This window comes from Mastacembelus armatus, chromosome 24 (assembly GCF_900324485.2).
Source record: "Mastacembelus armatus chromosome 24, fMasArm1.2, whole genome shotgun sequence".
Taxonomy (NCBI): Eukaryota; Metazoa; Chordata; class Actinopteri; order Synbranchiformes; family Mastacembelidae; genus Mastacembelus; species Mastacembelus armatus.
The window spans coordinates 7474687-7501271 of NC_046656.1; the positions used below are offsets into that span (position 1 = coordinate 7474687).

At 40.1% G+C, this 26585-nt stretch overlaps 1 protein-coding gene across 2 annotated transcripts in view; it reads left to right on the plus strand.

Annotated features, from left to right (window-relative positions):
• Positions 1 to 18804: 18804 nt before the first annotated feature.
• flrt2 (fibronectin leucine rich transmembrane protein 2) overlaps positions 18805 to 26585 on the plus strand; it is a 53229-nt gene continuing 45448 nt past the window's right edge. Inside the window, exons 1-2 of one of the 2 annotated variants that reach the window (XM_026318543.1) lie at positions 18805 to 19081; positions 26163 to 26345. The gene's annotated coding sequence lies outside the window, so the exon portion shown is untranslated. Of the gene's footprint in view, positions 19082 to 23213; positions 26346 to 26585 lie in introns of those variants that run through there. The other variant, XM_026318542.1, reaches the window with a different exon arrangement.

Below are 26585 nucleotides of genomic sequence, written 5' to 3' on the forward strand. Positions count from 1 at the left end.
TACAGTATATAAATACATAACTTTGCTTTGTACATGGGCAACTCAGTGGAGAACAATGTACAGTGACATGAAACAGTCAAAGAATGCAGGAAATAGAATCGCACTGGAATTTTTCCTCAGACGCTGTCCGTTCTATTGATCATAAAAGAGAAAATGTCACACAAAACCAACCCTGAACACAGCACTTGCATTCATGATTCAAGGGCTGGCTTATGTGAAAAAATGATGAATGAATTAGGTCTATTGTATTTACAGGTCTGTGCAGGTAAGCAACAGGTTTCATTTACATTCTATTGGCTATCAGAGATGAATGTTTTTTTTTTTTCTTTTGCCTGTTGATGTCATATCCCTGCAGAGAATAAACCGAGAGTGTTTCCTGTTGATATAAGGATGTCAGATCCCATATGTTTGTGCAATCACAGTGAAAGACATATAAAAAATAAAGGACTGACCTGCTCCACTGGGACACATCCTGACTCTCACTGACCGCACCTTCATCCTCCCATTGAAGTCAGTCCTCCCCATACAATGACACACACACACTGCCAGCTGCCTGTCCACCTCTACAGATATCACGTTTCCACAGCTCTTGCTGTGCTGTCCAGCATTTCCCGGGGACATGCAGTATAATTCAAAATAAATAATGGGAGGGGCAGAAATATGCAGGCATATGGAGGAGATGTTCTTTATGCAAGTTCCAGTATGAGTAAATTCTCCATTTTAATGCCTGAATGAGTCATGAATCTTGAATCATTTCACATTTGCATTTGTGTTTCAGTATACACAAATGTGCAGTTTAAAGTACTATATTCATGCTCAGGGATCTAAAGCTACACCACAGCAGTTACTGTTAGTTATGTACCTGCAATAGGCTGTATATTAAGCATTAGAAGAGAAAAAACAGCACCGTCTACAGGCACTCGAAGGTGATGAGAACCCGGATTACTGCAGTTATAAATAAGCAGAGAGACACATGGAGAAGAGGAAAAACATTACCGACCAATATAAATGTCACTTCTGCATCCACAGTTTAAAACTTTCCGGAACTGCTGAATAAATGGTGTAACTTTTCCGTCATTTACCACAGCTATAGCAGAGAAGTGTTTGCTCTAAATCATGTGCTGCTGATGATCTTTCCTAAGGTTTCTGATTAATACAGCAGGAAGCCCATACATGAATGCACATAAAAACACTATGGAGGCTATTTCCTGCTCCTGCAGTTTGAATTGTCCTAAATACTGTCTGTGGATTGGTAGCAGCTCAGAGGAAATGGAGCTGTGTGCACAGATGGGAGCCCACACAGCCCCACCTCCGACTAAAATGACAGTGAAATGGTATACATCTGTGTGTGTGCAGTCTTGTCTTTGTGCTTGCATTTGTCTGTATTTAGGCATGGAAGGTCATCCATGCATGTGCCTAATTTGTGTGTGTGTGTGTCTGTCTGTGTGTGGGGGGGCACAGCTTGACTCTTACTGTTGACACTGGCTCGGTGACAGTCTGAACACTCGGCTGTGCTGTGGGAGTCCCGCCCCGCCTGCCCCTTTGTGGAGAATGAATATTAATAATTCAAAGTGATCTCAATCTCGGCTGCCTCTGAGGCTGTTACCCATTACCCTGGGATGAGCTGATATTGCTGTTGCATGAAAGGCCACCGACAAGCAAAAGGCAGAGGAGGAAATCTGTGATGCACTGCTAAAAGGCACCCCTGAGGTTTCTGCTATCAGCTCAACCAGGGTGAAAGAAGTGCATTGCTTTGAGAAGACGGACAAAAAAAATACTAGATCCCCACCCCGCCTCCTTGGTCCTGGCTTAGATGTTCATAAAGAAAGCTGTCTCCATTATAAAGCTGAATGTCTATCAAGAAGGCTGACTTCTTATTTTAATCTGTCACACTCTCAGCAGCCCTGAAAATGCAAATCATTTCAGTGGCTGTGCAGCTTTAAAAGCTGTCTGTCCATTTATTTGCCACCATTTTGCTCTATAATTCCCCCATCATTTCAAGGCTCCAGGTTTAGGTTATGCACAGCGACAAACAAAAACCTCTGTGTGAAAATGGCTTCCCACCCACCGGGAGAAATGGAGGGTAAAGAGGTTGTGTTGACCTGATGTTGTGTCGCTGGGTTTTCATGCTCTGATCCCTGTAGCGAGGTGGGAGGATGTCTAATCTATCTCACACTGCTTGCCTGATGCCTCTGCTTTTACCCCGCTGGCACATGAACTACCTTAATCTATCTGGGTGATGTCACATGATAGCTGCTATCATGTTATGTTGTTCAAATATCACTCAAGCATACACACAAAAATCACACACATCAAAAGATTAGTTATTTAACACCATTGTCTTATTTATTGTTACCACTTTTATTTTTCTACTAGTTTTTTTTACAGTGATCAATGAAAAAAATCAAAGATGTATTAGTGTAGTTGTTGTCTGTGATAGTCTCATTTTTGTCCTGCTGTAATGTCACTGTAATGTCAGAGAAGTTAAGATTTGTCAGCAGTGCAACAAGTCAAGTGGCTTTATCCGAAGAAGAAATATTTTGGCTGGTGGGGGAAAAGGTTTTACCTTCAGGATTCGTTCCCTGGGCACCAGGATTGCCGGTAGTTCCACATCATGCCATCCCCCGAGCCACACTGCCAGCATGGCTAAACAGACCCTCTGGTTTTATTCTTAATTAGCTTACTGCTCAATATTTATATAATGTGTTACAGTTTGTCATGCACAGTTTTTATACAACAGCAACAGGGATTTTGGAGAGACTGCGTTCTGTGTTTTGCAAATCTGTACAAAGGAGGTTGGGAATGAAGTGTTTCCATGATTTATTGTTGTAATGGACAACAAATGTCTGAGGCTGATAAACAAATATCCCCATTCAGTCATACAATAATGTGTCCTAAAATTCAACACCTTTCAGATGAGCTTGTGTAAAACAGGAGGAACACGCTCTTTCCTGTGGTTAAGCCGCATTCACAACTTAACAAGGGTTAGAGTTACAGGTCATCAGCACCTGATCCTCCTTAGAGCTGTTTCTCAGAGATCGTCTAAAGAAAATATGTGAACCATTTAACCCTGTTAGAAAGGTCAAAATCTTTCTTGGCTCAAGTGGCAATTAGGTACATCCAGCAACAGGGTGATTCAGAGAGACAAGCTAACCTGTGTTAAGTTGAAACCGTCAGATTGGATTCTTAACGAGGTCCACATTCTGTTGCAACTCACTTAGCATCTGTTTTGTACTTCTTAAGAGATTGACTGTGTGCACTTAACCTCAGTGCTAAGGAAATGCCCAAGTTGTGATTTTTGAAATTGAGACAGTGCAGACAAAGGTGAGGTGTTCTGGAGGAGGACTCATGTTTTTTATCGTCAACAATCTAATGAAACGAAACCTGAGGATCTTTTTTAAAAAACCAGACACAGATGATGGGTAATATCGATCTTAGATTCTGAGGCCATGCAGCTTAAAACCACATAATGCTTGAATAATTGCCCTGTGAGCCACACATGCAGGTTTACTCTCCCTGTTCTCAGAAGTAAAGTTCACCCTGTTACATGTGGGCAGCCACAAACTTAACATGCAGACTGAATCTCGCTATGCTATCACCGCTCTTCCATTTCTCTGGTTTGCACAAATCCATATTAAGCTGCGATATGTCTTTGGGGTTTGGCACCTTCACACCTTCCGCATGGAGGAGATGAGAGTCGGCCTGTTAAATATTAATGCGGGGCCAGATGCCCGACTGGCCGCTGGCATTTATCTTAACCTGCTCCAGCAGGTGTGAGCTCAGCAGGTCCCATTGGCACCCAGGAGGAGCACTCAACCTCTGGATCATTTAGAGGCGTTAAAGGATTATATCTGCACTGAACTGAGACTGGACCAATACACCCGAGGGGACGAAGGGAAGGAGTGAGAGAGAGGGAGAAATGATTGTGTCTTCTCCGCGAGCGGGCAGAGAGAGAGAGCTCGGAGATGGATGGGGTGTGGTGTGCACCTGGCCAAACACTCCCTACTGTTTGCTTCTCTCTTCCCATTTTTCTCCCAAGGGCAAACAGAGCATCGAGCGAGCTGCAGCTGTCTGAGTGTGTGATTGTGTGTATGTGAGTGGGTGAAGTTGACCTCTGTGACTTCTACATAAGTAGCAGGGAATCACAACCAACAAACCTCCCTCCTGGGGCCCTTGGCCAGTGGCCCCCATCATTACTCCCTTGAGATCCCCAGGCAGCACCACAGCCTCCTGCCACCAACCTTGTATTAACTGTAATGAGGACACCACAGCGAGGAGAAAAGGAAGAGCTTGAGTATGTGTCACTGTCGAGGAAGGCGACACTCTGTGGCTGGAAAACTCGACAGCGCTCGCCCCTCTCCCTCCTTATGCATCCCATACCAGCCTTATTTCCTCGTGCCTCTGTTTTTCTCTCCTGCAGGGGCACAGAGCAGGGAAATGCAGTCCATCATGTTGCTGTAGCATCTGTACCGAACACATGATTTTCAAATCATCATGCAGGACAAGCTGTTGAGCATAAGGGGGGACAACCTGATGAGAGAAGCTGGTAAAAAAAGGCTATGGACAGTTTTTAATAACTGCAATATATTCTCAGTTGGCTGTTCAGTAGGTGCAGCTACAGCGGCTAAAAGTAATCCAACAGATGTCGATTCAAACAGAAGATAGTAGCTGGTGCTGCCTTTGTGTTGTCTTATATGAAAAGGGTGTTTCTATTATTTTGTCCATTTGTACCAATGAGCTAAATAAATAAATAAATAACAGAAAGAGGAACACAATCTACAGTCTCCAAACTGATCACAGTTTAATCGACACGTCACCTGATTTATTACAGATACTGCTGCATTCGTTTCTGCAAGGTGTACCTAATAAACTGCCCACTGAGCATACATAAATGATGCACCCAATATGAGCTGGTTTCTAAGGACACATGAAGGTGCACAAACAATATAAGCAAAGCTGCAAGGCATGAATCCTGTTTTTTTAATAATCTTTTTCATAATGGATTTGTAGGTTTGAGACTGAGTATGAAGCCCTAGCTGTCTGCTTGGGAGTGTATATTTGATTCTCAAAAAGGAGAGATGAAGGTGTTCTATGGGAGCCAAGGAAAATAATAACAGCACAGCTGTAGACAGAAGACTGCTAAGATTGATCTAAGGTAGTCTGCACGCTGTTCTCTTATCTTTCTCTGTTGATGTTAAGATTGTGAAAAATGGGGAAGTAAATAATTGCTCCCTCCTTCTGAGCTCCAAACAAAAAAGATAAGTACAAAAAAAGGAACTATGTACTTGTTTAGCTGTTAATTTTTCTTTCAGGGTATTTGAAAGCTATGGACCTCTGGGTCACAGGCTAGTCTCCTAAAAGATTCACTTTTGTTGTCTTTTTGTTTTGGTCTCCACCAACTCCTGAAGAATGCATCTGGCTTTGTAGCTGCTAAATGATATATAGTCTTTATGTACTGGTTCATGCTGAGCAGGTAGTGTACAGGTGGTTTATCTTTTTTTTTTTAACTAAAAACAGCTGACTGCTGCAGCTAATGATTAGAGTGATCAAAATAATAAAGTTGCAGGCCAGAATATCATAATGATCACCCAAAAGATGCTAAAATGCTCTATAGAGCTGTGAGAGGAGCTGCAGTCAATGATCATTCTTTCAGGGAACCTCAGAACCTGTTACTTTAATACAAGTATTATTCACCGCTGTTTGCAAAAAATTGCAATAAAGGGAAAACAGAAAAAAGAATGAGACTGATATTATACAGTTCAGTATTTGCTAGCATGTAAAAGCAATGAGAGAAAAGATTATCTTACTCATTTTTCCAGAAATAGCTCCTTTTTTCAGACATACACTTGGCATTTCAAGGACCTGCTAGACTCTGATATGGTCATATTAACATTAAGTGTCCTTTGAAATATGTGCTGTATACGTACAGTAGTCTTTTTAAATTGAAAGACTTCTATTGTGAAAAGCTGTCCTTGGTATCGTCTCAGAATGAATGGGGCAATGCTTGAAGGTCGTGACTACTGGGAGAAAGTGTATAAAACCATTCAGCAGTTCTGTGTGTGTGTGTGTGTGTGTGTGTGCGCGTGTGTGTGTGATTCGCCGGTCATGCCTAGAAGAGCAGATGGGCATTCTGTATGACTGATGGCCTTGTGAAACATGAAGGTGTTGTGTCAATAAACGATGTTCCACCCCATCCATCAACTGCTACTGACGACAACATGTGCACATTTTTATCTGTTGCACACAAGGACACACACATAAGCAGCCCCACTCACATACACTCAGCCACTTACAGTACCTGTACAGTATGTACACAGGAACACCTACACAGACCTTCAGTCTATTGCCCTCACTGTTTTGCATTCAGTTCTTCAGTACTGTTGTGTGTTGTGTGAGAAATAAATCTGGTCCAACCGAGCATGAAGGTATTGAGTTTTCTACATGTTGCTTGTTCTTATGGTTTCAGCAGTAAGGGACTAGTGCACCTTTACAGCGCTGGGCCACATATGAAAATCAACTTTGTGCAAATAGTGTGTGGGTTTTCCCCAGGTTTTTGCTTTAAAATTATAGTACATTGCATACATTAATCCACCCATCCATTATCTATACCCGCTTATTCCTGCATACATTAATTCATTTACATAATACAGTAAAGCTTTCTTCAATGCTGAATCTGTTTTACATTTTTTCATTTTCCTCCATTATTCTCCAAATATCCCCAAGTAGCATATTTAACAGTGTTTTGGTAATAACCTTGCAGCTGCATATTGGAAGTGGGTTATTGCACAAAGTTGTTTCAATAGGTGTCTATGGACAGTTCTGTTTTGTTCACCATGCTACTCTGAAGCTGTCTTTTCAGAGTCACATTGCAAGGTTATAGGTGGTGAGTATTTGATCAAATCTGGGCAAAAATGGTCAATTCCCATATGGCCCCAGGCCACCAGGGCTGCCCCAAAACCCCCTGGTTTATTCATGTCACTTTGGGTTAGGGTCATGGTTTCTTAGATGCTTTTAATAAGCCTTTGTTGTTGCATTACTGTGCTTTTTTGTGTCAGCTGTTTTATTAGATCGAATTAGTGGAAAAGTGTGAAACCAGAAATGTGCATCATGCCCTTTATGTACATAAACATGCAGAAAGCAGGGACCCACTTGTAGAAACAACGCTCCATAGTGCTACTAGTCATGGAATATGTTATAGAATGCCTTTGATGTTGTTGTAAGATAATGAGTTCTGGTCAGATTTTTACCCCACAGCACCCTAACAGGTTGATACATCCCAAAAGATGGAAAAAACAAGCTGAAGTTTGAATGTAGGAAACACAAAAACAGGCTGTTTGGCTTCCTCTTAATAGTGGATGTCAAAGACAACAACACTGGCTGAGGAGCAGTGGTTTTATTTTCTGATCATAATGATTTCTCTGCACATTGCTTAGATGGCTTCTTAAATGCAATATACGGACAGTCTATTGTGGTTAAAGAGAATAGAAAACTCAATATTCTCTGAGGTCGTTTTCTCAATTGTCTGTCTCTGCAGATTAAAGCATTCTCCACATTAGACAATGCTTGTCTGTCTGCTGTTTCTGTGTGTTTTCAGACAAAACATACACCCACAGCCCCTGTGACATTATTACTCCATCTATAAGAGTCTACTTCTAAATGTCAGGCACATGCCCTGAGGAGTGTCACACAACCTCTGGAAGAATAGTAGATGAGGAGGTGAGTGCTGGTGTCTAGCATCTGGCTATACCAGATATCCTCAGACTGTTAATAAAGACTGTCCAATGCTTTCAGCTGTTAGATGCAAACAAAATGTTTTCAGCACATTGCCAGTGGAGGGAGGTGAATCTGTGGACAAAATCATGAAAAACTGACACTTCTGTTTTCAAGAAGAGAACTGCAAATCAGTCTTTCCATTGCTCGTTCTGTTATTGTTACTTTGTGCATGCTTTATTTTCCCGGGGCTCACAGGCTGCTCACACAACCAGCATGTTCAGACAGAGCAGACAGGCAGTGATATTTCCAGTGAATGTTATTAACAGCGTTACTTCCATTACGCCTGGTTATATCATTTGCCAAACTACTGTATATCCTCCTGCAAGCCCACTTTACCAGACCTGTTGATCACTCCTGATACTTCAGTGTTTGTTTTCTGCCTTAATGCATATTCCATGCGATGGAGGGTTCACCTGACTGTTTGATGTGGGTTTGTATGTCATGAGCATTTTCCCATATACCATAGCAACTGCCAATTTTCAGCAAATAACCATAATGTCTTGTAATACCATAACAAAACTTAAGCAAAGGTAAAATAATGTTAGGATGTTTTGCAGAATCGGTTCTCAGTGATTTTGATATATGCAGTTTCACAGGGGTCTCTAAAAGAAAGTAGACAATTTTAGTAATTTCACACAGTGGTGTACAGAATACAGATGCAGTTGTTTTATCTCATACTGGTATAGTAAACAGAATGTGAAATATATCCATTTCAATTAGAAAAATGTTACTGTGTTTTGTCATTAATATTTTATTCTCCACTGATTAGTGTTACACTGTTGACTGGGATTATAGTCAGAATGTTCAGGGCTTGATTTGGAGCAGCTTCAGTCATGTAAAGCAGTTTTTGAACCCCTGAGCTGTGGAGTGGTTCAAGGTCTTAGATTATTTGATGCATGGTTGTGAGGATGATATGTCTTGTCAAAAATATGTTGGGTATTTAGTGGCCACTATGGGATTGTCCATGTCCTTTTTATATGAATAAATGTTCTGAAAAAGATGTCGCGAACACAACTAACTGTTTAGATACCAAGACACATTATATTAATGTTAGTTCAGTTGTGATATAGTCACATATCACCAACTAACTACTTTCCTTGGCTAATGAAATCTAATCCAGTATTCAAATATCTCCAAGTTAGCCAGGTTAACAATGTCTTTAGGCTGCATTAGTTTTATCTTTTCTCTGTCTGCTATTACTAATATTTTGAGTTGATGGCTGCAAGTTGCTTATTCCAGTCAATGGTTGTAACTACATCCCAAGTTGATGGTACAGTACAGAGAAATATCAGACCTGCTGTGTGATTAGTTTGGTGATGCTGCCACAAAGAATGGTTGTTTTTACATTTCTTATGAGGAATGTCTTTATACATTGATTCATTGTGCCTAAGCCTCTATCTGTTAGGAAAAACCAGGGAAGCTTATTTCTGTGTTGGAAAGATGTATATTAAAAGATCATCCTGAATGAAACATGCCCTATAGCTACAGTACTTTCTCAGGTAAAGTGTGCTGCTCAGTCATTTGCACACTTCACTGAGTGGGTGTCCAGCCCCACTGGTCCAGTGGAACAGCCATCTTCACAAATGTATGACATGTAAAAACGGCGCTGGTGGACAGATGGACGTCCAGGCTGTTTGGATGCCCCTCTCCCATTAAATCCTCCCAGTGCCATTGACCCTCTGTGGCCAAGAGGACGCTATTTTGGCACTAACAGTTTATGCAGCAGGACTGGACTGCCATTCATCACTCATGGCAGGTTAAACCATGTGCACAGTCTGTTTATATCCATAATTATAAGGCATCATCTTGCCCATGGCCTGCGAGGGTTCAAGAACATCTGCTTGGGGCACTCTAGAAGGACTTTTGTAGCTGGAGAAATGTATGAGTTGTATATCTGGTAGGGATAAATCTAGAGTGATAGGTATATTTGCTGTCTGAAGGGTCAGGGGGGCTGAGAGGCAGAATGGATATCTTTATCTTAGTGGACACACTGGAAATCATTTAAAGCTGGATCAACTTAGAAATATAAGTTTCCCTGCAACCTTGAAAATGCAGGTTAACTCAGGCTGAAGTTATATATGAAGATAAAACAGCTGAGAGTAATATTAACCAAACTTAAGACACAAGTTCAATGAACTTAAACTTAAGATATTTCATAGAATAAGTGTTTAGACCCTCTGTTGTTCATCTCAGATTTGCTTTCCTTTAAAATTTTTCAGTTTAGAGTCAATGTGTTAGTTTAGAGTCAGTCTCTCTCCACATAAAAAACCTTTTGCCATTTTGTAGCAGAGTAACTACAAAGACAGCATCATCTGAGGTTGCTCCAGTTGTTTTTGTTAGTGTTCAGCCCAAAGCCATGCAGTTCAGAAAAAACAGCTTCAGGTCTCTATTTTTAGAAAATAAATGTATATACACATCCGGTTTTAGTGGCTTTTCCACATGTCCTGTTTGAATCTAGTCCTAAATGTTTGACCCATGAACTGCAGCCGTTGTTAATAGAAATGGAAACCTTGATGATTTTGTTAAAACAACTATTATTTTTAGTTTATCTGTGTGGTAGCATTGGTAGTTACGCCACAGTACACTGGTTTTGTCCATTTCCATAAACGTCCACTAAAACAAAAGTTCTAAAGTCCATCTTTCTAAGTGTAACCTCTGTCCACTATAAACATGTTGTTACAAATATCAGTAAGATTTTAAATGAGGTGTTTTTGGATCTGGAAGGAAAAAGATCGAAACTGTGTGGATATGGTAAACAGAATAATGCAGGCAGGAGAAGCACATGAAAAAAACAGACCCGCTAAATGCACGAGCAATTGACTGAGTACATATGCATATTCTAGGTAGAGCAGAGTGAGCGAGATGCAGCCTAATAGCATAATAATATTAATGAGGGACCATTCATCATGCAGACTCATCACTTAAGTTGATGAATACCAGCAATTTAAAGTAGGGACTCAAGTGGAACATGCCTCTTGCTGCTCCACTAGCTAACCTTTTAGTCTATTATGCCACATGTCTCCCCAGACTTAAAACTGAATGAACCAATACAAGACAGCTGCTGAATATTTACTCAAACGTGTCAGCAACAAAATAAAAAAAGATTAGTGAAGCATTAGTTGGGAAAAAAAAAAAATAAAAAAAAATACCCAGAATTAGTTTAATACAACCAAAGATTGAAATGAAAGAATGAAACACAGGCGTGTTCATCTTTTCATGCACGCAAACTCCCACATAGAATTAAACTATAAAGCATCTCACTCGTACTGTAAGTGCAGCATAGAAAGCACATTTTAATTACATATCGTTTATTCATCACTCTCATCCATGGACCTTTCTGCATAATTGCAAAATGCTGATATGTCCATTACAATTGAGGATTGTAAACAGAAACATAAAATTTAGCAGTGATAGAAATCAAATGGGGGAGACGGGTTAATTAAAGGGATCTAACATTAGCTGATTAAGGAGGAAAAGCTGAATCTTATCTGGTTTCATTGGTGAAAAAAAAAACATTCCCCCCGTTTTTTTGTTTTTTTTTTAAAGAGTGCTCTGTTTGGCCCTTGTAGCAGTCGTGTCAGTTGTACATGAATAATTCATCCATGAAAATACATTTGTTTGTGAGTCAGCTGTAAGATTTAAGGCATTTAACTGTTTCTTTTTTTTTTTCTGTCTCCCTCCTTTATTTTCTTTACCTTGGTGGAAAAAGATCAGAAGCAGCTGCAGATGTTTTCTGTTTGCATTAGCTGGAACCCTGTTTGCCTTTTGTTTTTTGTTTTTTTTTTCCGAGAAAGATTTAACTGAAATAAGCTTTAATGAATGGGGCCGGGTTACAAAAAGACACAATTTACATTTGAATGGTAAGTTTGCGCTGACACGTTTAAAAATAGCAGGAAGAGGCTGTTTTAGGAAGAAGGAAAAGGCGACACACTCTCAGGTTCACCAAATAAACAAATCTATTTTTGTTAGACATGAGTGGAGAAGGAATATTTTTCATCAACAGAAATAGACCTCTGTGAATCCAATCTCCACTCCTGAAACTTAAATCAGCGAAAGTATTCACATTCTTTCTGTAATTCTTCTTTCCAGGCTCATGTTTCTAGCCCTAAATCCATCACCATGCTTCTCTTTTTCGTTGTTTCCATTACACATGCCTGCAGATAATTACTATAAATTAAATCAGAACTATTAAAGACAAAAGGAAATTGTAGATGTGCTAATTTACTCCATTATGAGTACATTTGTAGAAATGTAATTTTCCAATAATCCAATAATCGCTTCCTACAGTGCATACAGGCATGTGTGCATGGATTTATTTTCTGAACTAAAGCAAAGTATTTTTTTTCCTCCGGCAGACGAAAATCTATCAACTCATCCAAGTCTCCGAAAATAAAAGTCAGGTGGAGCGACTGTTCCCATCTCGGAGGCAATATTTCAGTGTCAGACCAGTAATAACAGCATGTGGGAAGAATGTGCTTAAATCACTCAGGCTCCAAGGATACACATTTTTGAACACTGGAGTCCGACCAGTCAAGTGTTTTCTTTTGTGTGCAACAGGCGAGACAATATTTTTTCCCCAAGCTCCTCTCGCCTGCTTTCATTTCGTCCAACAGCATTTGCTTTGAGCTCAGACAAAAGGCACAAAGAAACAAAAAAATGTCACAATCAAAGGATCGTGATGTTTAGATTGTAAACCAGGGGTGCAGACAGCTAAGCAGCATGGCTGACTACAATGAAGTGCACTTTCACATTTCCCTTCTGCTGCTGCTTCCCGTCAGTCTCTCATGTATCCCTCAGCATGTCACTTTCATCACTCTTCTCTTTCTCTCACCATCTGTTTTTCCTTCCTGTATCTCCTGGACTCTATTGCTCAGTTTCTTCTTCTTCCACACAAAGATCATCCTTTATTCCAGTACACCCAGTTAGTCTTGCAATAGCAGTGGGCGTGCTATTAGACCCATTAGTCCAATATCCTGGTGTTGAGTGTAGATGATGAGAAATGGATTGGCAGTGATGCGGGTTGCATGCACTGCTGTGAGGAGTGTGTGTGTGGGCAGTGAATGAATGTGATGAGTGTGTGGTTTAATGGATGGCTGTGAAGTGTGTGTGTGTGGTACAGAGGGACAGAGAGCACAAAAGAACAAGATAACGGAATGCAACTATGATAATGGGTCCATGGGTAATATACGCTAACAGATATGTATTTTATGATTGGGTATGCCAGTGGGGGTGTATGTGTAGGAGACAAAGAGGTGAAGGGGAGTCATTTGGAAATTTTAATATTGAAAACTTTTGCTGCTCTTCAGTCTATTGATATTTAACCGCATCAGCATACATCCAGTTCATGAAAGCTTTTAAAAAGGCAGTTTTTTTCAAAACACAATATATATATATCTATATATATATAGATATATATATATATCTATATATATCTAGATATATATATATAGATATATATATATCTATATATATATAGATATATATATATATATAACCTGAAACCGGAGTATCAGAGTGTATATATATATATATATACACTCTGATACTCCGGTTTCAGGTTTCAGGTTTGGTGACTCTAAATTGCCCATAGGAGTGAGTGTGAGTGTGTGCGGTTGTTTCTCCCTATGTGGCCCTGTGATGGACTGGTGACCTGTCCAGGGTGGACCCCTGCCTTTCACCCAAAGAGAGCTGGGATAGGCTCCAGCTGATCCCTGTGACCCTAAATAGGAATAAGTGGGTATAGGTAATGGATGGATGGATATACATATGGTGTTACTCACATTGTGGGCACATTCTGAAGATTTTGAGCAGTAGGGTAGCGAGCGGCCATGTCTTCACCTGTGGGACTCTGTTTTGTTTGGTTCACAGAGTACTGCTGATTGGCAGCTGGTAGGTCTGACATAACCAGCCAATGTAACAGTGCCCCAACAAACACTGTGGAAAAAGAAGACAACATCCTTAACATCTGTGAAAAATCCAGGATTTGGAAAACTGAAAAGCTCTGCAAATGTTATATGACGCATGAAAAACTTTTGTTAAACCTCAAGAATAAACGCAATGAGTTTTGGTGAGTAACGCTGAATGTAAACATATTTTTGTCAGTTTACAAGAATGCAGAATACAGTGACATGCTTCTAGAGCTAAGTTTTCAATGGCTTAAAACATAACAGTTATAACAATTGTTATAACAGAAGAAAATTGTAATGTACCAATATTCTAATAGGAAACTTAGCAGAATTTGTTTGTCGAGTGCTATTGTAACTCTGTATGTGTGAAGTGGGAAAGGATGGCACTGAGGTGACAGCCCATACCTGCCTTCCTGGTCTCTCCAGTGGGCGACTGTGGCGTCTCTGTCAGACTGAGGAGCTTCTACTCCTCACTTCTCCCTCATTTATCACTCCTTACAGCAGTGGAATCTTCCCCGCCATGTTCAGACACATCCAGCAGCTCCATAACTCACTCTTCTGACAGTTTGACAGCCCCAATGAGTGTGTGCGCGAATATGAGTGTCTCACTGCATCTCTGCATCAATTTGTGTGGGCCATTTCTCAGCTGTGTGTAAGTTTAAGCATGCAGTCCCTTTTGAATGTGTGTGAATGTCTGCGCCTTAAGTCCCCCCCCACACACACATACAAAGGCCTTTCTGTTCCACTCTGAAAATGTATCACAGTTTCCTTTCTGAAGACATGACGGGACAGGTGTGAATGGCTGGTGGCAGTGTCTGGCATAGGGGGCATAATGTAAACAACCAGGAATGTGATCCACATCACAGCAACTGATTTAGACGAGGGGTTTGTAGGGGTGAGAGGTCGCTTGCCACACTGCAACAAAAGAAATGAAACATTATCCCCGTGACAATCAAACCCCTGCTTAAGTTGCCTTTACATCCAATTGCCATTGTCTGTCAACTTCGCAGGCGAGTAATGGGTGCTTTTAGCTTCACTGGCTCACTAAGCTGACTGTATTACTGAGAGCGCACAAGTACAAAACATAGAGAGCCTTGTCAGACAAAACAACTACGACATAAGGGGATCAGTTCACCCATATTACAACAAAAACATATTTTATGACTTACATGGTAGATTCAAATAATACAGATTTGAGTTTTATTTGTCCAACTTTGAGATAAACAGAACTAATAATTAATTTTAGTTGTGTTTGTGGTGATGCAATGGATGTAACTCCCCTCACCTTTTTAGTTCTGTTTTGCTCTCCACAAACTGTTCTGGCTCTTTAGCTGCTACATGCTCTCTATATTTGTCTGTCTTTGCAGCTGAATTGTTTAAAACCAAAACAAAGAGATGAAAGACACTAAAATGCCATGCAAAAAAGTTTCATTCAATTGAAAAAAAGTTGAGTGATATTTATCTATGGGCTTGTTATTATGGGTAACCCCTTTCACATTACACAAAGTCATTTCATCAATTGTTTACTATTACTATATTAATTATAACAGTATTAATAACACTATTTAACTAGGTCAGATGATCCCTCTACACGCACAATGTTGGTTAAGTATGGTTTCACATGAACCAGTATAATAATAATAATGATGACCAGAGACCTGCTGTGATGAATCTCTCTGGACTGCTAGCTCATCTGTTAGGACTGACAGACCAAAAGGGCAGGAGGATTAGTCACTTATTAAGCAGGGGCGCTTGCTCTTTAATCACTGGTGTTGTTAAGGAGAACTGTTGCCTTATGCTACCGACAGCACTTCTTGCTGCCTCCCGACTGTGGTAACTGCTATAGAAAGAGAACTCCTACAAACAGTACTAAACTAAACAAATGACAGAGTGACTAGCAAGTTAGCAGAGCTTGGTATTCTGGTGCTGTAGTGACTTAAAGCTTTTCATCTGCATCTCATTATCAGTGTACTATTTGGTGTTGGTGTAAAAATATATGTCCTAGAAAGGCTAAGGATAAGAGAACATAGAGCAACACAAAAATAATAGTGTCAACAATATATCTTTTCCTTTTAGCATAGAAATAATGTATAGCTTGGGATGAATTTCCCTCATTGACGAGAGTCATTTCCTCCCACATGTTACCCTGGTTGCATCTGGAGAATAATTCAGAACACTGCACAACTAATTGCCTAAAAAAAAGCCTGTGGCAGTTAAAGACATTAGAAATACATTGCATCAGAGTATATGTGGTGGCATGCATGCAATATTGTCTTAAATAGCTGTAATTAGGACTACTTAGTTGATAGTGAAATTACTATACATTGAGGGACATAGTATAAGTTGAAGTTAACCCAGATACTTCACTTTTGTCTAAAATCAACACAGTGAAATTGTGCTAAATTATAATTAAATGTATCTATCTGCTATTGTTTAATTGCCACTATAACCTAAGGAAGGGGTCGGCAACCCGCGGCTCCGGAGCTGCATGTGGCTCTTTTATCCCTCTGCTGCGGCTCCCTAAGACCTTGGAAAATAAACAATGAGTATTTAATTAAAATGTATTTCAGTTTAGTTAGTTTTTAAAATGTAATTCCAAAATGATGGTGATCTTATAAAATCTAAATAAAACATGATCAAAAAATTGTTGTCGCTCTTAATATTCGTCACAACTGCCAATGTGCGACAGCTGCCTGTGCGCGATTTCTATCATTTTTTGACCCCAGGTAAACCAACTATGGAGAACTCTAAGAAAAGAAAAGTGTCTGAAGGAAACAGAACGTTCAATGCTACGTGGGCAGATTCATTTGCTTTCACTGCTGACGAGGTTTACCAGTCTGCTTAATATGTGATGAGAAACTAGCAAACAACAAAAAGTCAAATGTTGCAAGATATTTCCAGAATAAACAGGCAGCCTTTGCTCAAAAATATCTGGATGGAGATGAGAGAAAAAAGGCCGTTTCAAAACTGATGAGGAAGGTTGATATGAGCAAAACATTTTTTAAGAAGTGGATGAAGTCTGCAAATCCAACCACATACACTAGTTTTGTGGCCGCTCATGAAATGGCCAGGCACTGGAAGCCGTTCACAGATGGAGAATATTTAAAAGACATAGAATAAAGGCAAGAAACATTTTATCCTGTGTTATTTTATTTTGTATTTCAAAAAGGTTTTGCGGCTCCCGGTGTTTTCTTTTCTATGGAAAATGGGTCCAAATGGCTCTTTGAGTGTTTAAGGTTGCCGACCCTTGACCTAAGGTCACCAAGAGCAGGAAGAAGAGTGTAATGGATAATTCTATTATATATACCTTTTTAAAAACATGTTCACAGTGTTCTTCAGTGTTCCAATAAAAAACTTGACATCATGGGCAGGAATCTGTTTGGGCTCAGCTGCAGTGGCTGATTTAGTGTCTGTTTATGGTTGCTATCAAAATTCAAATGACTCATCGAAAGATGACGAGTTTGTCATTATTCTGAAATGTTGAGATATTTTTCTACAACATTTAACATTTTCAGAGCAAGTAATTAGTGACAGCCATCTGGTTGCAACTTAAATTAGATTAATCACAGTGGAGTGTATAGCAGGATTTCTGGTCTAGTAAAATACACAGATTTTGCTAAACTTGGGAAATGCTGCGATCATGGGTGAAATCTTCTCTTTATTTCCCAGGACTCAAGTCAATATGTTTTAAAGTTGTAGGCTGTGTCTGACATCGCTTCCTCATTGCCTATTGTCCATATAGTGTACACACACTTTGCTCAGTAGTGAGAAGTAAATTTAGATTTTAGACAACCAATAATCCTTGTCATTTTCTGTCATCACTAAAAGCTCTGGAGTGAGTCAATGGTAATTTTCTCATCTGTACAACACATAGTGTTGCATTGTGGGATTGTTAGCATAAAGAGGTAAATATGACATGGATGCATCTTTTTTACTTCCCTTTCACTACAGTATAGCAGGGAGTGACACAGCTGTTATTACGAGACACCCTGACACACTGATTGAGAGAGAAGGAAGGGAGCCACAAACATGGAAGAAGAATTTATCCTGCTTTGGAGGTACAGCTCTGCTGTGTTTACTTCACTTACTTTACACTGAAATGTTTATCTGGGACATGCTGAAATGGAAGTAAGGCAAGCAGAAAGTAGTTTCAGTCTAATGTGTGTAATTCCACTTACACAACAATATGTCTCTAGAGCTTTGCTCAAGATAACCATCAATAATGGTAGATCAATTAAGGCTCTTTCAGAATGTATATCGTGTATAATAAATACTAAATAATAATTTTATTGGTTATGAATTAAAATCATCTTTTTTTATCAGTTTTAGCTGGGTATATTTAAAATACTGCTTTTTTGATGTAGAATTGCTTTTGTCTTTGTGATAAAACTCCTGACATGTTAAACTGTGACATACTGAAATGTAGTAATAGCAAGGTCTCTCTATAGTTAACTTAGGTTATAGCCAATGTTGCCCACTGTAATGACTTAACAAAGGAATCGTTTTATCAGTTATGAATTAAATACATGGTTTTGAGTTAGATTAAACACATGGACACATTATCTGGATAGTGTACTCTCACTGGAAATTGAAAACCTATGATGATTATAAATGTCAAATATATCTGTCCTGCCAAATGTTTCACAACAGGAGCTATGTCCAACTTTCTCCCGGACTAAAATTAGCATGACAACTTGACAACTCTCTAATTGCTGGGATCCTGAGAATTGTGAGACCTAAAGAGACAGGGTCAAGGTACCAGAAACATTTGAGAATTCTTGCACTACTGTGGTGTGAAGTTAAAGAGAATTGTGACAGGCAGGGCTAAGTCAAGTTCCAACAGATCTCCGGCACCGTGTGCGGTGAAACTATCTTGCCTCTTGTCACCGATGAGAACAGATTGTCTTCGGTTTCAACATGTACATTACTGCAACTCTATCCCGTTGGCACTTCAGAACTTCAAAACATTCAGGTTTGTGTGAAAATAAAAACAGATTGCGAGTCCCTGCCTGTTGCTCAATGACTAATCTCAGCCTGTCATAGGTCTGCCATTTTATATGAAGCCACACGAGCTCCTACTCATGTGTGCTGGTGAAAGTCATAAAATAAAAAAAGAATTAAGCATTATTTACCAGGAGCTTATAGGTCTTAGAATTTTTTAGCATGAAAAATGACTTCTGCCTGCTTTGCTGACAGTACAGTGACGGCTTCTCCGCTAATACAGAGAGACAGAGGCGAGGGCATCAAAGCACAGGTGGAGAGTTAGTAACATAGGGGCTGAGCAGGTTGAGGGGATCACATCACCGGAGATGAAAGGCTAGGAGTCTCTCACCCACCAAAACAAGACCACCGCATCACCAATTCCCAGTATGCCTCACCGGTTACACGACAACCTTCAAAAGGTGCAGTTTTATCTTTTGTCTACAAAGTGTCTGGAAGTGAGTGGGGAAGAATGTGTACAGCCTGCAAGTGAGTATATGCACCCCAGCTCTGTCTGTTGCATGTGAGAGTTTTAAGGTACGAGATAAAACAAGAGAACTGGAAAGAAGAAGCAAAAGAAATACGACTGAGCCTGCAGCACCTGAGTAGCGTGTTTTCCCTGTGAATAATCCACACGGGCTTTCTCTTGCTGTTTGTGCGTATGTTGATATATTTCATTCTGTTTTGCCTCATCTCTAAAGCTTGCCCCGCTCTCTCCCCTCTACTTGAGGTGACTCTAGAGCTCATAAGCCTTTGAGGCCAGACTAAAGCAAGCATCACACAGACAGGATAAGGTTAGAGCTGTGTGTAACCAGATTTGATCCTGCAGCATGGTTAGAGATGCTCTTCTTTACACATTGGCTCTAGAGACGTTGTTGTTCTTACCTCTGCCTTCGCTTATACTGTCCCATGAGTCTGTCTAAGCAAGGTGATGTTCAGTGGGACAATGTAACAAAATGATGCAATCATTTAAATTCTGAACAGGGCCACAGTGTAGTGGACCAAGATGATGCTCTCACCTCTCTTCAATCATTAATAACCCTAAGTCTTCCCGGTGAGGATAGCTCAGTCTCTAAATGTATTAAAGTTAAAACCCAGTCTGGCAGGTTGATGAATTAATAATAATGTTCACTTGAAGGTCTGTTCAGAGTGAGAAGAAACGTGTTGAGAATCAAGGTCTTTAACCACTTTAGCTATAGCAGCTTTATAAACAAAGTTACTTGCTCCTACTGTAGTCTAACATGCTATCACTGTTCTGCTAGCCAACAACTCACCTGTCCATGTTTTGACTTGGCCTGAACGTGACTAATGAGCGCCTGATATTCAGGGAACCACCGCACTTGGCAACTACAATCTGCCTTTGTTCCTTCAAAAACACATTTTTACTGATAAAGGTGGTTGCAACTCCAACTTCTGCTGCCTGCATGGAGGCGTCTTTAGGTGTTGAGCATCAGAGTCCAGCTCTGCTACAGCAACATGCCAGTTCATCCAGTCTCTAAGTGCTTCTTCAAATTGGACAGGGACTTTTAGCTGCAGAAAGTAACTTGGTGCCTTGACATTGGTGACATTTCACAGTAATTATAATGTTTTATTCTTATATAACAAGATGAAAATACTGACATTTCAAAAATGTGTTTGCACTGTGATTTGTTTACCAGAGCTATGAAAATTAACTGGTAGTTTCTGAAAATGGATGAGATATGGGGAGATTTTTTTTTCTAGAATACATCCATTACCATTACCTGCTTGGGTTTTCTGCAAGTACTTTGTCTTCATCCCACAGTCTAAACACATGCAGGGTAGGTTGATTGGTGGCTCTAAGTTGGTAGTGGGTGTGAATGTGAGGATCAGTGGTTGTGTCTGTCTCAGTCCTGTGACAGGCCCCAGCAACGTCTCCAGGACCTGCCTTTTGCCCAGTTTGAGCTGGGATTGACAGGATAAGTGGTATAGATGGATGGATGAAATAAATCATATGATGCAATACATTAACTGTGTTACTCTGACAACTTTGATGATGATCAGCTCTGCTGAACTTCATTGTGAAGTTTGTTCTCTCATTTTAGAAATTTTCAATTGGGGGTACTTTGGCAGAGCTTTTTATGTTGTAGTGTTTGATCTATCTGGTGTTCTTTGTCATGGGCAACTCATTACATGTTCATAACAAGAATGAAAGAAGAGAGCCATATCATTAGGATTCATTCTTTGGGGATCATAAATGCCTGGACCAACTTTGACAACAATCACTGAGTCACTGAGATATTTCAGCAGGGTCTATGGTGGACTGGCTGACACTGTTAGCACTGCTAAAAATGGTTATTCTATAGTACCAGTGGATGAATTTATTTGTGTATAAATCACATTAAGTCAGGTCTCCTTAGAGCAGTAATCAGGTGTGGACCCAAATGCAGAAGGAGCAGAGAGGCAGGATGGCAGAGGTTCAGGTTTATTTCCAGAACAGGGAGTGAAGACATGCACAAAGGAAACACAACCTCAGGGTGACTACATACAGATGAAGAACTCAACAACCACAAACACAAACCTCTCACATGAGTCAAGAGTCCAAACCTAGTTCCAGATTTCATCAGAATCTAAAGAGTATGAGCAAGAAAACAGAGTCCACATAATCCATAGAATGGCAAAGAGGGCAGATACAATGGGGGTAACAGGAACAACACGAATGTGTCTCACAGAAAGATGAGAAACAGAAGACAGGGAGCAAAGATGGGTGGGGAGTAGCAGCTATACAACAACAGACTAATCAGCCACAGGTGAACATATCCAGGGAATCACACACAAGGAAGTGAAGTTACAGGAAACCCACCAGAGCAAATATGAAGGACCATAACCAAAATAAAAGTCCTAGACAGGTCATGACACATTAGTCACTAACACAAATGCATCAAAGTCATCCCAATATGGTGAAACACATGAGAATTTCTTTTGCCGACTCTTTTCTTTTTCATTTATTTTATACTGTAGTAGCTGGGAAAATGACTAAATAGTAAAGAAGCATGAATTGCCTCAAGGCTATTAAAGGGTATGACTTTGCCCAGCTAAAGTGCATTAAGAGGGACCCCCTACACAGTAGAGCTGTTGCCCTTCAACTTTATCTTTCACATTTTCCAACCATGATGGAATTGCTCCATGACTGGCTCTGTGGCAGTGAACAAGGTGATTCAGCCTCACAACTTTGTTCATCAGCAGGTACAGGAGACACAGGGTGTCTCTGTTAAATGGTGGGTGACCAACTGTAATGATGCTGCTTTTGGTAACGCTCCATGTGCAGCTCAAGGCCCCCAGCTGCTGTGGTCTATCTCAGCATTTCTCCATCTGTGTTAGAAGCCATGATACACTGGGTAAGAGTGAGTCAGCTGTTGTTTTGTCCAAAGTTGGAGAATGGTTGAAGGAACGATTAGTTTCTTGCGGAGCGCCTAATCCTCTATACATGACAGACATTCTTGTATAGTACTGTTGATTTCCTCAGTTTGCACATTGGCAGACAAGTCATGTCAAAGCTGGTAAAGTGACATGTGCCTGATTTTTCTGCTGCATTTTCCCTTTGTCTGATTGATTTTCACTCTCTAGCCCAAATGTACAGGGTTAAATTGAGTCTATGTCATGTTTACAGTGACCAAAATTGACAGTTACTGTATATTGACAGTAGCACAAGCAGAGAAGAATTAGCTACACCAAATGTACTGACTTGTGGGTTTATTTTTGCTTTAGGAAAAATTGGTTATTTTCTCTTTTAAAAATTATGAAGTCTTCCATCCATCCATCCGTCCATCCATCCATCCGTCCATCCATCCATCCGTCCATCCATCCATCCGTCCATCCATCCATCCGTCCATCCATCCATCCATTTAGGGTCCCAGGGATCTGCTGGAGCCTATCCCAGCTCTCTTTGGGTGAAAGGCAGGGGTACACCCTGGACAGGTCACCAGTCCATCACAGGGTATAGAGAAAAATAATAATAAAAAAGAGGGAATTTAAAAAAATATGACAAGGTGCCAAGGTCATCAAATGGACTTGTTTCTAAGACCACCTGTTTTAAGTGTGATAAAAGCTGCTGTGTTATGTAACTTAGTGCTTTAGGATCCAGTCCATCACAGGGTAATTATGAATTCTTACATATAACAGTTCTCTGAGTGTTATCTTTAGGATGACTGGTTTAGGTATAGGCTGGATTGTCTAAGACCATGGTTATGTCAGGTATTCTTCAAATGGAACAGCTGACCCCTTTCATTTCTCTGCTTTTAAGTATGATTACTAATGTGAATTTCAGTAATTCTAAAGGTCTTTACTAAGCCAGAAGTCAAGCTTTCTAGCCGCAGTTGTCAACTATGTTTGTACTGCAGAGAAAATATGGGAGACATGTTGTTGTTCTACAAGCAGGCTGACAGCTTTCAAAACCTGCAGATATTTCTTTTTCAACAAGAGAGCTGCAACAACAGCCTGCTCACCATTTGACTTGTTTTGGCTTCACACTTTTCATTCAGCAGTAGGGAGGCCTGCGTGTCCTAATCCCTCAAAATGACAAAGTGAAATATGTGTTTCAACTTGAAACTAATGAACATATCCAAAAACTAATAGTTACTTAATAATTACATTGTCATTTTTTTCAAATCTGATTGCTCAAACACTTTGCTGACAATTAGTTTTTTTGTCTTGCTTTAAAACCTCTTAGCATTGCATTATTTATATATATATAGTTAAACAAATATTTAGCATACAAGCAGACAAAGTAGTTTTTGCAATTTGTGTGCAGAAACTGATTAAAGAGACTCCAAGGCTAACACTTCTGGAAAATTACAATTCCCAGCAGTGATGATATACAAAGTAATGTTAGAAAATAGACCCAAATCAAAACATTTGCATAATTGTGTTTACGATGTATAAAATGTACAATAATAGCTGCTTTTGCTGGCACATGCACAACTGGACCATGTAATTTGCTTGTGTGTGTGTGTGTGTGTGTGTGTATGTGTGTGTGCATGGTTGGCAGATCAGAGGTGTGTAAATTGTTTATCTCAGTACAAAAGTGCAAAATGCTCAACACAACTTGGAATGACACAATGAGCCAATGAAGCATGACAATAATGCATGAAAGTCAGCAAGAAAAAGTAAATGGGAAGATACAAAAAGGGCAAGCAAGAAGCCTAAAGAAACCAAAATAAGTGGCTTGTGGGGAGCCTAATGCAGCCTGCACTAAACAAAATTACAGATCAGCTTGGCTTTGATTCACATTTCTGGAACCACAAAAGCTGATTTCCTGTTTATCTAGATGGGTAGTGGAGATTTAAGGCATAATTGGAATCTGTATTTTATCTGACTTTAACAGGAGGGTTTTCCTGACTTAACATCTGCGTGGTGACACACACACAGCCAGTCATATGACTCATTAATGTGTGCGTGTGTCATGCTGGGTTTAGGGGTTATGAGCCGTCCATAGGCAAACTAGTGTCTGTCAGTGTGTGTGATGAATGGGTGCATGTGTGCATTTCTTCACAATTTTAATACTTCCATAAATAAATGAAATTAGTAACATATATAAATAAATTCAGAAAACAGTGGTTTGTTGTAAGAACAAACAGGAAATCCTGCAGGGCACTTTCTCATAGCTATCCTAATGAACTTTGCTGTGACTAAGATGGTGAGAATGATGGGAGGGGAGGGAGGATAAGTTGTCAGGAGCCAACCTGAAAGGAAATATATTTTAGAGACAAAGGAGCTCAGATAGAAAACAACCCCAATATGTAAGTTCATCCAAAGGAAATACTAAACCAGACCAGAGGTGAACCTGTTGAAAAAGGTCAAGGCAGTAATAACAAAACGCACCATTTAAGCACAGATCCTTGTCTACAGTGGAGAGGTTCAGTGACCAGTGGATTAGTGCAGACATTAGTACTTTATTCATTGCTAAGAATGGCTGTACAGTGACAGTACAGTCATTCACATTGTGGTATTTACCACCCACGCTGGTACTTGTCCTTGCCTGCAAATTAAAGGGTTCTATTAAATATCTGTAAAGAAAAATCTTTTAAATTGTTGCATTAAGCTGGTCTTACTCTAAAAAGACGGCTGTAGTCTTTCTAAATAAGTTAAACATCTGAACTGAGGCAATCTCTTCTTTTTTCATTTGTAGAAACTTTCAGGAAGCTTCAGAACTTTCACCCAATTTCCTTCTTGGAGGTTTTCCAGCCTCTCAGGATTCCTCATCATGCAAATACATGTTGTAAAGGCATAAGCATTTACACCACATGAACCCCATTAATTAGCACACAGAGGAGTTTAATATTCAATAAATTGCAACCTTGGAGTTCATGTGAAAATAATCTGCCAAGGAAAAGTCAGAGATAATTGAACTGCTCAGGACTTCACAGTACTGGTTTGTCATGTGACAAGAGTTTACGCAATCAGCTTACCCCCAGGCTGAGACTTTGACAACTTCCACTGTCATCGACTCTTTCTGAGCCAACGGCTAAACACACGGCAAAGTCGCGCAGGCTCCGGCATGAAACATTATACAATACCCAATACATTTAGAACTTAAGCCCTGGTCTTAAAACCTTAACGCATAAATGTAAAACGCCTTCATTTGTCAGCATTGGTGGGATGGAATGGGTGGACAGGAAAGGGTTGTTGAAGTCAGTCAAATAGACTTGCCAAGTAAATCAGTCTGTTTGGTGTTTCATAGTCAGCGAATCAGTCATTGCATGATGTGTTGTGTTAATTTTTCTTCTCAGTACAAATACATGAATATATTTTTTCAATGAATCACGATTTTCTATTTTTTCCAGTTCAATATTTCCACATGCCCAGCTGCTGAAGTAAACCATGGCTACATGGATCGCTGGTTGGAAACCAAATGGGCAAACTGAAAAAGACTTGTACCTTCACCCTCAAGGAGAAATTGTCAAACATCAAATGACATCAAATCACTTCATGTCACATGTTCCACAAACTCGACATCGCTGATTGGTTTATTAGACCCTAATATGGGGAGTGGTGCAGCAGTGTACTGCCACAGGGCAGCATTCACTGTGGGTGAACGCTAACAATAAATCAGCTTCCTGCTCTTTATCTCTGCAATGCCACAGCAGTTAAACGGATTGGAGAGTGGCAAATTCTATGTAGCATAATTACATCAATCTGATTAATGATTATGCTAATCCTATTACAAAAAGTGGTTATGGAGTAAAATGGAGATACTTTATGACATATACTCAAAGCATTTGAAGAAGGCACATTGGTGTCCCACAGTTGCAAATATTGACAAAATGACTCAGATTATAATGTGGACATTGTGATGATGAAAGTATTCAAAGTACCGGCCCTAATAACTTTATTATAACACTCCTTATCTAGAATGGTCTAATAGTCATGGTACAAAGTAATGTTTTAGCAGGTAGTATCACTACATTCATTGCACAAGTGACCTTGCCCTGTTTCAACCCAGCAGCTGCTCAGTCTGTCGGTCTGGCTTTTCTCTTTGTGCCGCAGCAGCAGCTGAGGAGCCATTTTGGGGTGTGATGCATTCAACAGCTGGTGGTGCCAAGCCCAGGGTGGGCGTCGGGGGAGGAAGAGGAGGAGGAGAGGAGAGAGGAAGCACAGGGTCGTCTCTCTATCGAGCCCCCTGAAACAGAGGACATGGAGCATGTCGGACTACAGGCATGCAGCCAAATGGTAAAACAATGTTTGTGAGAGAAAGAGGAACAGTACTTTACTCATGTCACTCTTTCCAGATCCTAGGGCTGACCGAATATCACATTTAAACGGCAGCAATAAGTGTCCCATCATTCAAACTAATGCAAAATGCATGCCATGAAAAAGCTGCATGTAACTTGCCCATATGCTGCATGTTTTAGGAGTGAAACACCAGGGCCTGTTTCGGTTCACGGCACTGTTCATACTGCAGGCCAGGTA